The 14,768-nt window shown below is 44.0% G+C and overlaps 1 long non-coding RNA gene across 3 annotated transcripts; it reads left to right on the top strand.

The window, feature by feature from the left end:
* Positions 1 to 3,804: 3,804 nt before the first annotated feature.
* LOC136491421 (uncharacterized) lies at positions 3,805 to 10,777 on the top strand. 3 transcript variants are annotated; one of them, XR_010768031.1, is made up of 11 exons: positions 3,805 to 5,367; positions 5,898 to 6,028; positions 6,451 to 6,589; positions 6,993 to 7,305; positions 9,243 to 9,333; positions 9,440 to 9,579; positions 9,669 to 9,945; positions 10,031 to 10,124; positions 10,206 to 10,330; positions 10,412 to 10,446; positions 10,566 to 10,777. It is a non-coding gene; the product is annotated as an uncharacterized lncRNA (long non-coding RNA). The 3 variants fall into 3 exon arrangements; XR_010768032.1 differs by lacking the exon at positions 10,566 to 10,777 and having other exon boundaries at positions 3,806 to 5,367; positions 6,451 to 6,547; positions 10,412 to 10,490; XR_010768033.1 differs by lacking the exons at positions 6,451 to 6,589; positions 10,566 to 10,777 and having other exon boundaries at positions 3,806 to 5,367; positions 10,412 to 10,490.
* Positions 10,778 to 14,768: the final 3,991 nt, after the last annotated feature.

Raw genomic sequence — 14,768 nt, 5'->3', positions numbered from 1 at the left:
CGGGCGGGATTCTCGTTTCGTGCCGCCGGGGCTACGAGACGCGGAGGTGTGGCATCGCCCGCCCTTGCCTAGGGCGGGGAATGGTTGCCTATCCTCTCGTCTTCTTTGCCCGCCCTTGGCATCCCGAGCCCGACGTGGAAGCACTCACGAGATGGATTGTAAGTCCCTTCGTCGTCGGAGTCGGAATAGCTGAGGCAGTAGTCGCTTGCGGCCAAGAATTGACGCAAAGCCCTAGGGTTGTGGAGTTCGGAGAAATCCACCCCGGGCCATGCCTCGTCCTCGTCCGAGGAGTCGAAGTGGGTGCTCAGGTCGAGAGCGAAGCGCTGGCGGCGTTCCGAGGGGTGCTCATGAGCGGCAGTGTAGGCGTAGGCATAAGAGGCGGCGGCATTCCTCAACCCAAAGGGGTATGGGGATGGTGCCGTCTCCATATTCTGCCCCGCCGGGGTCGACTCTTCAGGGAGTGGTGGAGTGGAGCTAGACGACTGGGCATCGCCGCGAGCCATCGGCGATTTTCCTTTGTCCAGGCTCAGGCCAAACAGGTCCCCAGCCAGGGACCCCGTACTAATAGCTGGTCGTAGGATATCGGCGGGGAGTGGCGTGCCGCCCCGGGTTCGCGTAGCGTCGGGGTGGCCTTCCTCGCGTCGTGCCTGGTGAGCGCGACGAGAGCGGCCGCCCAGGCGCCGCCTGCGCCTGGGCTGCCGGGGCGTGACTTCATCGTCGGACAGTGGGGCTCGAGGGGTGAGGAGCACCATGTCGTACTCATGCCCTAGAGAAATGAACTCTAGGCTCCCGAACCAAACTACGGTGCCGAGACGCAATGGTCGTATGGGGTCTGCCATCCGGGTGCTGCTGGGACGATGAAGCTAACACACAGCGTCCCCCTACCTGGCGCGCCAACTGTCGGTGTTTTGGAACCGGGGTTCCCTCAACCAACGAGTGAATTTGTGCTGCGTGCCCCTAATCCCGGATGGTGATGCAAAGAGACATGAGGTTTATACTGGTTCAGGCAATCAAGGCCCTACGTCCAGTCTGAGAGATCGATCCTCTTTTCCTTGCACCGGAGTGCTCGTAGTAGGGGGTTACAAGCTAGGTGAGAGAGGGAGCTAGCCCCAGGTCTCGGCGAGGGTGGTACGGGCTGCTTGAGGCGTTGTTCTCAAGCAGCGTAGGAGTGTGTAGTTCTATCGGTGTGTTCGTCTTTTTCCCCCCTCCCTAAGAGGCCCAAGTCCTCTCCTTTTATAGTTGAAGGGAGGACGAGGGCAGTACATGTATCACTATGCGATGTCGTGCCAATAGGAGTGGCACGTCCGAACCCTGTGGCCCGTTCCGGTGGCGGCGTGGCCGTAGGAGTGATCCGTCCTTGGAATACTGGAGCGGCGTGGTTGTCCTATCAGGTCCTGTGCGTCGTGGGAGCCCCGGGAATATCTCGGAGCGGACGTGGCGGCGAACGTGCAAGCCCCGATGGACAGATTGTGCGTGAGGCTAAGGCCTGGTCGGTGCCGAGGCTTGTACTGCGGTGGGGGGGTCTCGGCAGGCACGAACCCCAAGATTGCCGAGGCCTCGGTGTACAGTGCCGAGGCCTTGAGCGGGCGGCGGGTCGTGGGTGCAGCGTTAGGACACAGTGGCCAGTAACCCCCGTCATACCCTGTCCCAGGCGCTGATCGTGGACACAGTGCTGGGACACAGTTGCCGGTAACCCCCGCCGTGCCCTGTCCTAGCCGGTACGTCGCTGATGCGACTTCGGGTCGCGTTGGCCATTCTGTGACGTTGAGCCGCTGTCCGGCTGAGATTGCGGGAGTGGTTGAAAGTATTAATGAGACGTGACGCGCTGTCGGGAGGGTCGACCGAGGCGGGGGGCGACGGACCACGGACAAGCCGGCCTCGAGCGATACAGAGAATGAGGCCTCGCGCGAGACGAAGATCAGGCTCCTTGCCGAGGCCTCGCGCGAGAGGCCTCGCGCGATACGGAGAACGCGCTTCCTGCCGAGGCCTTCCGTGGAGAGCCTCGGGCGGGGCGGAGACGGCGTTCCTTGCCGAGGCCTTCCCCGGGGAGCCTCGCGCGAAGCGGAGTTGGCGTCAGGATGCCGAGACCTCCTGCTCTATAAATGGGGGTGGCGTGTCCGAGCCCTGTAGCCGGCCACTATTGTGGTATGGTCGATGGAGTGCCCCCGTCCTTGTCGTGCAGAAGTGACGCGCCGGTCGTACTTGATCTTGTGCGTCGTGGGGCTCCAGTACAGCTTGATGCAGGACATGGCGGGCGACGTGCTGGTCATCGTGCGATGACGTCGTAGGGAGCTGTGGCTCTGCAGATGCCGAGGCCGAGCCATCGTGGGGGGCTTGGCGGACATGGATCCTCAGGCTGCCGAGCCCCTGAAGCAAACTGCCGAGGCCTTGGAGGGAATTATTGGTCCTGGGCACTGATTCCGAGGCCACAGTATCCCAGACGTGGCTCCCCACGCTGCGTTGTTCTCGGAGCAGGAGTTGGCAGCACAGTGAGGCATGGGCGTCAACCATGTGCATAGTGGTTAGCACAGTGGCGGGTAACCTCTGCCCAGTCCTGCCTCCTGTCCCGTCGGCCATTCCGCTGTACTGTGCCGAGCATGCGGCCGATGTCAGGGGCAGCAGTTGGCTGAGTTAATGCGACGCGACGTTTTGTCAGAGGGACGGGTGAAGGAAGAGGCAGCGGAGTGCTGCCGAGCCCGCCTCGCGCGAGACGGAGGGTCGGCGGCCCGGCCGAGGCCTGCGACGAGAGGGGGTCGGCCGAGGCCTTTGGTGGGGGATCGCCCGAGGTCAGCGGTGAGGGGGCCTCGGGCGAGTCGGAGAATCGGCTGAGGCCAGCGGTGTTTAGCCGGTTTCGACTTTTACGAAGTCTAAGTAGTCGTTTTTTGGTTCTTGCTTAGGGTACCCCTTCTCACGGTATCCGACAAGATTGTAATCCTGTGCATTTCTACAGCTTATGCTTGTGAATGCAAAATGGCAAATGCATCTTTTAATTACTTATAAAATTAATCTTGCAACTTTAATTAGTCAAGTCTGGTAGTTGTGGGCTTGAGGCTGTCCACCTGAATCGCTAATCGGACCTATTTTCCTGTCGATTTAGGCAGGATTCGGATGGGGCCTCTCTTGCGATGATGAAACCCTCAGCAGCGAGACCTTCATCACCAATTCACCATCAGCATCATCAGGGCCTTGCACGTCTACAAGGTAAGCCGTCGGCTCTACACAGCTTTACAGAGAAACAGACATGGATCATGTGAAGAAACTTAGTTTGGTAAAAGATAGATAAGATCTTTCAGAGTACACAATATACATTCCTCAATAAACTAATAATTTTAGTAGCAGCTGATTCCTTATCATTTACTGGCTTCTTAAATTTTACGTGCCTTTATTGACTTCAGAAGCTGCATCTTCCATAGAATGCATACCAGCTGATACCACAGAATGTATGCCATCTAGAGGTTAATACTGCATTTATTCTGGATTGTTCTAAGCAAATTAATCATGTATTAGAGTATGCAAAGAAAAGGTAGTCATATGAGAGGTGAGTTGATCAGTGTTTTGGATTGGTTTTATGGAACATATATGAAACATGTAGGACTGTTTTATGGCTGCACAGTTTTATGGAACATATATGACTGCACAATTTTCATGGTGAATATATTAGTGCACAATTTTTATGACTTGGGCAAATGAATGGCTACCTATTAATCAAATCACTTGATTGAACTGAGAATCAATATATGTACTATTCAGACTACACCAGGCTGGCGACTACCACGACTTGGCCCGCGCGATGAGGTTGGTCAATTCATTCTTTTTGTGTGTGTGTTTGGTGTTGGGTGAGAAAGGGATCCTGTCTTTGCATGGGCATTTTAAATGGTAGAATATGGGGGAAGTCTTAGCTCTAGGTTAAGGGTTTGACATAAAATTCAGCTTTTTTTTAGTATCAAGTTCATATAAAATTGCATGGAAAAGGCGCATCAAGAACTTCGATTTTGTAATCAGTTCATTGTATCTTTCTTCTATTTTTGCCATTGGGGTGGTGGTGGTGGCATTCTTCCTCACAGGCATCTGAACTGAGCAGTTGATTATTTGAGTGGTTGTGTGCAAGATGGGGACCTGGTGAAGCTGCACATATGACATATATGACCCCAGCCAGGGCATGGCTTTTTTTAACGCTGCTGGTTTTTGCATATTTCCTGAACACAATGTTAAAGTGTTGTATTTCAAAATTAAATTACTACCTGTTTTTTCTTAAACTTTGATCTGATCTGTGTAGCTTGCTCGTCTTGCCGAGGTGGAGGTTAATCAATGTAACAAAATCCGGCCTGTGACCAGCGTTACTCTGCACCCTAGCCTTTGTACACGGCAACGAGCGCTTGTCCACTACAGTGGACAGAGTGTCGGCCTATGCCTCACTGAGGTGGTCGGACAATATTTTAACAAAACTAAAAAACTTTCTCAGCACTAGGATTTTGTAAATACAAAAGTGCCTGATGCTTTGATTCATGCACAACTGGTTATGACAAGGTTTGTTACTCTTACAGTATGTTTGAAGAGGAGCAGAAATAGTTAAAGCACATGAAGCTTATTTGTTGTTGTCACGTTAAAATCAGTAATCCCTACAACACTCAAAAAGCCCTTTTACTTAGTTATGTATAATAATTAACTACAACCAACATTATATATATACAAAGGACAAAATTATATTATATAGTACTGATTTGTACCTTGAAGTACAAAACTGGAAACACTGTTAGGCTTGGACCATTTTTACTGCCACAAACAGTCAGAAACATGGACCATTTGTTTTTACAGAATCATTGCAGGGAGCAGTCACCTCACTTATTTTCATGTTGTGTGGGATGAAAACAAAAGTACCACTCATTGACGATAATTATAAAGCTCAGCCGGAATTTGTTTGCAAGTGATGTTCTACAGGTAACTTAATCCCCTTAATTTTTGGCCAACTGAATTGCTCTCATTGAATTGTGTAGGTAAATGTTAGTTTGTGGGATTAGAACAAAATTACCACTCATTGACGACAATTGTAAAGCTCAGCTGGAATTTGTTTGCAAGTGATGTTCTACAGGTAACTTAATCCCCTTAATTTTTGGCCAACTGAATTGCTATCATTGAATTGTGTAGGTGAATGTTAGTTCGTCCAGGCTTCCGACATTGGTTGTGCAGTTGTGGAGTGGTTGTCCAGGCTTCCGACATTGGTTGGACAGTATGCACAGGTTTGAGGCTCTTGCATATGGTGATTTCTCAAATGTAAGGTGCAATTGGTGGCTTCTTAACCACAGTTATATCACTTGAGCTGTTCCATTGCTTAATAGGCCTCATTTCAGTGACAAACTATATATACAGGTGAGGTTCATATATAGCTTTTGTTCTCATTCATATCGTACAACATATACCTATTAGTTCCTTGCAGTGATCAGGCAACATAGGACTGCATGCCTGCATCAATATATCATGGTTTCCCAAGTGTTCTGAGTTTATGTTTTTAGAACTTCTATCGCACTCCCTATTTTTTGTTTGTTATTAAATTTTTAGCCATATTCATTCTGGTAGCCTCAGATATTTAAGTTGCTTCTCATATTGCTTACATCAATTGTCTGACAGTGAGCTTGGCTTTGAGATCGAACCTGAATGTCTCATTTAGTTAGGTATAGGTTACTTGGATGCATCTTACAAAGTTTAATAGATTCATGGTCTATTTTTATTTTTTTGGGGTGCAGTTCCATTTTATTGTTTTTGTATTTTTGATGCTCCTATAAGAAAACTTACAAGATTCAGTTGCTTTATAGCTGGCTGCTTCCAGCACCTATTACTGTATATGTCAGTCTATCTACCACAACTCTGAGTGCCTTCCATATTGAACTTCTGATATGCAGGTATAGGTATATGTGCATTGGATGAATGATTACATTCTATGAACTTGTGATTCACATGTGCTCTATGCTCAGCACACCAATGCTTTTTGTACACTAGGATAAGACTTATTACAAAGAGATGAAATAAGCAGGTATAGTGAACTCAACTCCAGACCCACTTACCATGGTCCTTAGATTTCAATGTGACATTTTTAGATTATATGCGCCTTCTCTATTTATCATATGGAATATCTGCTGGTTTTAAAATTAATATTTTGCATTTTGGTTTATTCTAATTTCATATCAAAGGTTGTTTTGCATTTTAGTTTATTGTAATTTTACGCCTATCACTTTAATTGGACACCATGTATACTATATGACTCCCATACATTTCTTTCTTTAATTAAACGCTATTTTCCTTTCGCACTTACTTTGAGGTTTAAGGTCCCATCGATCATCTTCCTGGTAGTTTTTGTCCTGCAATCTACATGTCGTTGCTCAAAATACCAATTAAGTCCACCTTTACAGTGGTATAGGAAGTTAATCTAAGTGATTTTTTTTTGTTTCCTAGCAGCCTTGTGATCTGATTTCTTCAACTCAAGATTCCTAAAATTTCATGTTCATTTTCTTCAACTCGGCTTCCAAAACTTGGAGATTTATGACATTCCACAGTAGGTGAATTGTACAGTCATGACAGTTGCAGTTTGCTAATGGTACCTATATTGCCACCGCTACAAATAAATAGATTGTACAATACACTTGATTATATATTTTGTTTTCCTGATATATAAAACAATAAACTTGGCTTCAATGTATAATAGTTACTTAAAAAGGCTCTTGAAATGAGTTACCCTACTGTCTATGGTCACTTTTGCGACTATTGCTTATGATTGGCTATAACGCTTGGCATGTAATTCAAAACATCAGATTTATTGTGCTACCTAAGCTGAATCTCAGCTATTACACATTGATTACAGGTTAATCTTAATTACTGATTGATCGTGCCATTCTCCTTGATTGAATATTGCATGTCATGTGATAGAGGAATCATGGTAAAATAGGAAGTAGAAAATTATTGTGCTATCCATATACACATTGCATGTTTGCATGCACCAGCATACATGACAACGAGCAAAAGGAAAGAGAATTAACACAGAAGGAAAGAGAATTAAGACAAAAGGAAAGAGAGAGATTGCTATTAATCCTCTGCTATAAATCCTGTGGCCTCGCCATAGCGCCCACCCTCGCCAGCTGAGCTCGCCCTCACTCACACCGGCCTCTGCCCTGGCGCACCGGCTGTGCATCGCCATAGCGCGTCGCCATCGTCGTTGCCTGCCGCCATCGCCTTCGCCGTCTTGCTGTGCCCTCGAGGAGGACTATGGACTGCATAAAAATACTTTCTGCTCATCCAAGCGGTGAACGCATCCAGGTGACCACCACCAACCCCTTTTTCTGCTCTTTATTTACTTTCCTGCGCATCGGCACAAGCAAGGCAACAAGGAAAATGATTATTTTCAATACTTGCTAATTGGAAGAGTGAAAAAATACTCAAAACCGAACTGAACTGCTGCTATGCCAAACCGAAATGAGCTGCTGCTATATAGCTACACATATATGAGCTGAAACACATGCATATATTTTTAATCAGCAAGAGCAAACAAGGATCAGTACAGAGATTAACTTAAAACTTAACAAGGTATACACATAATATGATGCAGTATCTATCAACAAGCAGCACCATTAAATATGATATAGAATTTGATGTCAAATGTAACTGCCGTAAGAATAGTTGAGGAAAGCAATGTTCAGAACATAAACAAACATGGTTTCTAGCATAGTATTTTTTGCAAATTTCGTTCATTGCCCAGAATCCTTATAGGGCTGCAGCCTTGACAGTTACCATACAACATAGATTAAACTCTGAATTTTAATGCAGCCTATATTGCTAGAGTACATCAATATATGCAAATCTGAAGTTGCATGCCAAAAAAAAATTGAACACAATAATTAGCAGCAAGCTAATGAACGCAGCAGAAAAAAGAAATATTATCAAACTCACTTGAATCGGCTATGGATGATACTAGCTGCAATCTATTTAAAGCAGCGCTTTCAGAAAACATCCAAATAACCAATTCCAGTTAGTAACTGAATGTTCAGCACGTTCAGCAAGCTATTTAAAGCAGCACGTTCAGTAATCTACTGAACGCAGCAGAAAAATGAAACAACTTTTTTTCTTGTGATGCATTTAATTTTCTACTGATGTGTGTCATGTTTAGAGAACATCCAAATAACCAATTCCAGTTGTATAAGAGTAACCTGACACGAGAAGGATGTAAATTAGCTACTTACAGGCAGAAATTCAAAATAACATGGGAAGCTTAGACATGTTATAAATAGTTCTAAAAAAGTAATTAGTTATAGCCTCCCAGAGCAGCTAACACGTAATAGTTCTGAACTAAAAGAGGGAGCGAAACTTGGGTTCCAGCCTCCCATGCATTTAATCTCCCCGATAGGGTTTCTGCAATGCTGGTGGGTGTCCTGATATTTATTCAGAACGAAGTGTATCTCAGACGTTAGTTTTATCCAATGGCTAAGATAAGATGGAGGTCTAATCTGGGCTGAAGTGGGCTATAGTGCACGGGACCATTTATGAATGGACCCATAAGTCAGCCGTAGTAAACTTTTCCACTTATACTCGGCAAAAATAAATACAGAAAACGTTGGGTAATTCATGTTCATGTGAATAGTATGGTTTTCTTTTTAATCTTGGATTAAATTTTTGAATTAGTCTTTCTCTATCATACGACCTGAAAACAAGTTGATTCTTTTTTATTTGTGCATCTAAAATTAAGCTCTATCATGTGTTCAGATTGATTTGTTCAAGAATTTTTGAAGTGATTTACATACTAGAACCTTGTATTTTGATGACTTCAACGAAATAAATAATAATAGTGTAAAATGACTAGAAAATTCTAAAAATTGGTATGGCGACCTAACATGGGCATATAATTTTGCCATAAAAATTTCAAATCATTTCATCGAAGAGCGACTAAACATTGTACATAAGTGGATACATCACTCTTATAGTTTTAGGTAACTATATGAGAGGTGTGTCATTTGTGAACAATGTATTGGGGAGTATAATATGTAAACAAAAGTTAAGAACTTCAATAGGGAAAAATGGAACAATGTAGGTGTTGTAGTTATTTTAGAGGCCTCATATGATGTCATCAAGATAACAGGATAGAGACACAGAGCACGTGGACAACTTTAAATCTTTAATTGATTGCCGATCTCTATAGAATAATAGTATATTATGTTCGACTAATGTTATCCTGTATATTTTTCATCATTTTGGTTTCTTAGTTGCCGATATGGGTTATGGCTGTCGGTCGCTCAAAAGAAAGAGGGTGTACGCTGACCCACTGCCTGCAATCACCGATACACACATCTACAGGTAACTACATTACATTTATCCTGTAATTGATCGAGGCAATCATTTTCTGTCAACATAGATTTACTCGTGTGTTTTATCATTTTGATTGACACGGACGGGATTGTAGATGGGTTGAATTCCATGAAGTGGGAATGGAACACATATCTTCCATATGGGATGTGAGTGCCATGGTTTTTTTTTTGGAAAGGCAATATACGATATCACCATGGTGATACATATTTGCGTGTAATTTTGAAGGATGAGCAGGTGCATTTTGAGCTCATCTTTTTGGACCATGTCTAATTTTTTTTCTACAGACCATTGTTATCTATCTGTTGGATCTAATATTTTTATAGGGAACCAAAATGGAAGCGGTTGCGTACGGCGACCAAACCATGAGGTTCGATCGTTTGCTTCGTGTAGGAGAATGTTATGACTTCATGAGAGTTGGCTTCGTGCCTACTCATGTTGGTCCTTTGGGCTACATCTTTTGTTTATGTGCCGACTACTTTGTTGTTCTATCTCCACAAAGTATGGCTAATGCACCACCGAGAGAGCAATGGATTTGTCAGTGTCCTCGTACCTTTATGGAATTCGAGGATGTATAAGCTCAAGCTGAGTACTTTTTTGCAGGTATATCTCATACACCTATATTTAAAAGTACATAGTTAACTGTTTATGCTCCTATTCCATCAATAACTATTGTTTGTGTTTGTAGATGTCATTGGTATAGTTGTGCATGTGTCTAATATTCGAGGAAGGGATGACGTGCGGATGCGACCGTACAGATATGTGGTGCTGATGAATGAAAGGTACTTACAATGAAAATTTTATTATTGCTCCATGCTATCAATTTTTTATTGTTTGATGCTAATCAATTTTGTAACTCGTAGGTACCACTGCATCATAATAACCATCAAGTATACACACATATGCCGTCACTTATCGGAATGGCGGCGAGCGGCATCAGAGTTGCGCATTTTAGCTGATCTCCATGTACAAATGAATAGAAAGAGAGGTATTGTATCACTGATGTCCTCATATGTATTGACTAAATAAAGTATCAGTTATTACATTTTTTTTTGCTCGTGCATGATAGGCGGAGTGACCACTACTGACGATTTCAGCGAATTGGTATTAAGTCCTATTTGTAATCAAGCACATACTTTTCAAAGTGAGAATCTTTTGGGGTAATTCATGGATTTAATTTATTGACTACAACACTGACTCAAAAGTTTTTTATTTGTTTATAGGCCTACGCAATCATCTGCTTGTTGATGAAGCCAGACGTCGTCGAGTTTAAGAATTTGCTAAGGACACCGTGTCGTGTCTCATAGATTTAGAGAACTAAATAATATTGAAATTATTTACACGCCTGTGACATGCACTTTGAATAGATGATGGACATGGATTTAGTTTAATATAATAGTCATTTTGTGCACTTTCATTGGTCAAACGGGTTCAAAATATATGGATTGAGCAATGTTTGTCTGACATATTTGATTGCTTCATTTAATTTGTAATATCAGAGACTTCTTGCCGATATAAAACATTATTTTAGCCGTATCACGGAAAGATCTATATAGTAGAGTTTGTGAGCCTGCAGCGCCGTGCTCTTGGTGACTGTTAATTTCATAAACTTTGCTTTTTTGGATTAAATATCAGTTTAATGTCTTATAGTATTATTATCTTAACGTGAGATCTGTGTATTTTTAGTATAAAAGTTTAGTTGTCCCGTAGCAACGCACGGGCACGCTACCTAGTTACGTAGAAAGCATCAATATGTAAATTTGACCTAGTTCTAAAATTACCATTATTGCATCTTCCTTCTCTTCACCCTAAGGATTTCAAGTTCGCTCATGAGGTTGGTCATTTGTATCTGGATATAAACAATATTATGTTTTATACACTACCAAACTTAAACATTATTTATATCAAATAAACTTTAGCATGCTAAAGAAAGAAGTTATACCATATTTTTACCAAATAACCTCTTCAGCTCACTTTACAATTGCTTAAGGTCTAAAGAGAAGAAAAAAAATTCTTCTTCTTTTGTGAATAGTTTAATCCAATAACCTCACTGTGTAAATTAAAAACTGGTCCACCAATCAAATGCAGCCTTTGAGAGCAACAATGCAAGAACGTTGTAAAACCTTCTCTTCTTCTGTGCGGCTACATTAAAGTAGTGTTACTCAACATAAAATACCTTTAGTCTATCCCTAAAAGTAACTAAGGTTTTTAAATATATACCCAAAAGATCAACTACTAAAGTTAAGCTTATCATTTTATTTATCAAAATTAACTATGTGGATAACTTCTTCATATTAATCAGCATTGTGTTCAGACAATTTGACCTTCTTCGGTTCAAAATTAAGACCAATCACTACTATAGCAACAAGATTTGATCTCTCGTCACAAAAAATAGTCAATGCTTCAAAATATTGTCCATTCTCAAATTGAAAAAAAAAATCTTTTGTATCATCCTCACAATCAAAGATGGAACTAGATCTAAAAGATTCTTTGGATTTGGAGCAATCATCGACTTGTCAAACAGACCCCTACGAGTGCAATAGACTCTCTGATGTGATATTAAGTGTGTTGGGTATGGAATAGGATCAACCGAATCATCTCCACCATTTAGAATGACATTAAACAACAAGCATATTGTTAAAGAAAACTAAACAATCATTTTGAAAAGGGTAAACTATGCACAAATATAAAAGCTAGTAAAAGATTGGATATTCAAATAATTATCGAAAAAGGCTGCTGGTGCCATAGGATCCTAATTGTTGCTTGCAACTGAAGAGTTCCTATGTGTTCTGCTCCAATGACAAACTGCAAACATATACTATTTATTGATAAATTTGTGCATAATAAGTGTGAGTTAAAGAAATGTTCCATCCTTCGAGTGGCTATCCTACACACATCTACCATGCCCTTGGGGGTACATGGCATGACACTCCAACTCATGGTGGCTACCTATGACCTTGTGTGTTATGGTATGAGGGAGGGGAGCATCCCTATATATAGGGCTAGGTGAGCCATGGAAAACATGACAAGTGTCCATGCTCCTGAGTGGCAGCCTTAGTCTTTTGTCAGATCAGACCATAGTTGCTTCTACAAGCACTTATCCTACCCTACGAGACCACCAACAGATGTAACATGGACACTCAACGCTCATGTGGAAGTTGGGGCACCACGCCACCGTGGTGCGTTGAAGAAGCCCTAAGTGCAATCATGCCCTAAGTGGGTTTTTGTGATGTTGATCATATAATTAAGGGACCAATGACTTTTGTTAAGTGTTGACAACACATTAATCATTGTGGGTGCATGTCATGTAAAAAGAGATCCCCATTTCAAAAGGAATGGCTTGGAAGCTCAAGAGGAATAGTTTAAATACATTTTATCTTTTGAAATTGTATATAGGACAAGCCGTACTATAAAGAGGGATATCACTGATAAGCTAGGATGAACCAAGTGTTCACAATCCTATACAATACATAGAAACATCCAGCCCACCATAGCCATGAGCATACTCTTTCATATCTTTTCTAGCTTGCGCAGAACCTCCATGCCCAAGGATGGTATCTTCGTGTATTATGGGCGGAGCCTCTATGCTCTGTTTGGTCAACCATTTCTATGGGTGTTGAGGGGTATTTATACGTTCCCCTCTTTTCCCCAATGGTCATCTTCTCCAACATTTATTCCTATCTATGCGCTTGGTTAGAACCATGCAAGACAAATCATGGCGTACACGCGGTCCGTTAGCGGCGGCGTACGAAGCAACTCGACCTTGCTGATCGGATCTGATCCCATCGTGATGCTTAGCCTGATTGCCACACGATCTACGATTCAGTCCGGCTCGTGATTCATGGGCATGCAGGCAAATAAGGAGCCACCGTACTATCTCACAGAACCATGCAACCAAGGAAGCATATATGTGGTATACAGGGCCATGCATCAATGGATTGCGTATACATGTATATGTCACCGTTTCTTGCATAGCATCGATACTCCGTACAAGTCCAAGTTAGATCACCGCACAAGCCAACGATGACGACGAGTACTCCAGCAGCGGCAAAGGCTGCTCCTGTTGCTCCTACACCATCGCCGATCGCGAGCTGCCTGAGTCGTCGACCACTAATATAAGCACAACGTCGCCTAGACTACTTACTCTGACCAGGGCCGGACAATTTTGTCAACGCCGACCAGATGACACCATGCGCCGCCGACCTGACGTTCTGTCCAAAGCTAAGTCATGCTTTAATATTTTTCTAAATATTCTTTAATCTTCGTATATCGCTATAATGTTTCTCCGAGCTGTTTTCTCCATGTTTGCTCTCCAAATGATTTTCCGAACCCCTAAGCAGTCACGTTGATGCTCAGACGCCTCTAGAGACGGCCCTGTCTCCAGCTCCTCCCTACACGTGCACGAGTGTTTGCCCTCTGCGTTACGGGTGGTCAACAGTGGCTCCTTGGTCACGCCTGTTCCTCATACACATGCACGGGCTCCGTGCTCAACATTATGGACTATGGGCTAGCTAGGGCTGGAGACTCAGCTACACACTAACTAGTCGGATGGTTTATATTAAATATAAATACATCTTCGCTCCAACTGATCGCCAAGCTACATACGCTATTTTTTCTCTAGAGTTCATATATTTTTACATCATGTACTATCCGTTCTACATATTTGTATTACAGGATCATCGTCCAGGTGATCGGATCACCTGATGCTCGGACTTCTCCACCGATCAACTGGTCGGACTGTTTGGTTCATGGACTCCATCGCCGACTAGTTGATCGGACTATTCACCGGTTGCTTCTACTCAATGCTCACTTCATCGCCGACTAGTTGACCAGACTGTTCGTCACCCGTGATTCATCGCCAGCTACGCCGGTTACTCCTCGGCGCTAGGATTCTTCATGCTTGAGGACTAAGTGGGCACACTTCACCACATGGACGTCGCCAGCTATGCTGGTGCTCGGACCTCACCAGCTTCATCGGGAACTCCTCGGTGCTCGAACATCGCCAGCTATGATGGGGACTCCTTAGTGCTCAAACATCGCCAGCTAGACGGGGACTCCTCGGTGCTCGGACATCGCCAGCTACGCCGAGAGCTCCTCGGTGCTCAGACATCGCCAGCTACGTCGGGGCTCCTCAGTGCTCGGACATCACCAGCTACGCCGAGGACTCCTCGATGCTCGAACATCGCCAGCTTCGCTGGGAACTCCTCATTGCTCAGACGTCGCCAAATACGCCGTGAACTCCTTGGTGCTTAGACATCGCCGCCTACGCCAAGGACTCCTCGGTGCTTGGACATCGCCGCCTACACTAGGGACTCCTCGGTGCTCAGACATCGCTAGTTACGCCGGGAGCTCCTCGGTGCTCGGACATCGCCAGCTACGCCTGGACTCCTCGGTGCTCGGATATCGCTAGCTACGCCAAGAGCTCC

This window comes from Miscanthus floridulus, chromosome 11 (genome assembly GCF_019320115.1).
Source record: "Miscanthus floridulus cultivar M001 chromosome 11, ASM1932011v1, whole genome shotgun sequence".
In the NCBI taxonomy this organism is placed as follows: domain Eukaryota; kingdom Viridiplantae; phylum Streptophyta; class Magnoliopsida; order Poales; family Poaceae; genus Miscanthus; species Miscanthus floridulus.
This window is presented reverse-complemented; position numbering and strand designations above follow the sequence as displayed.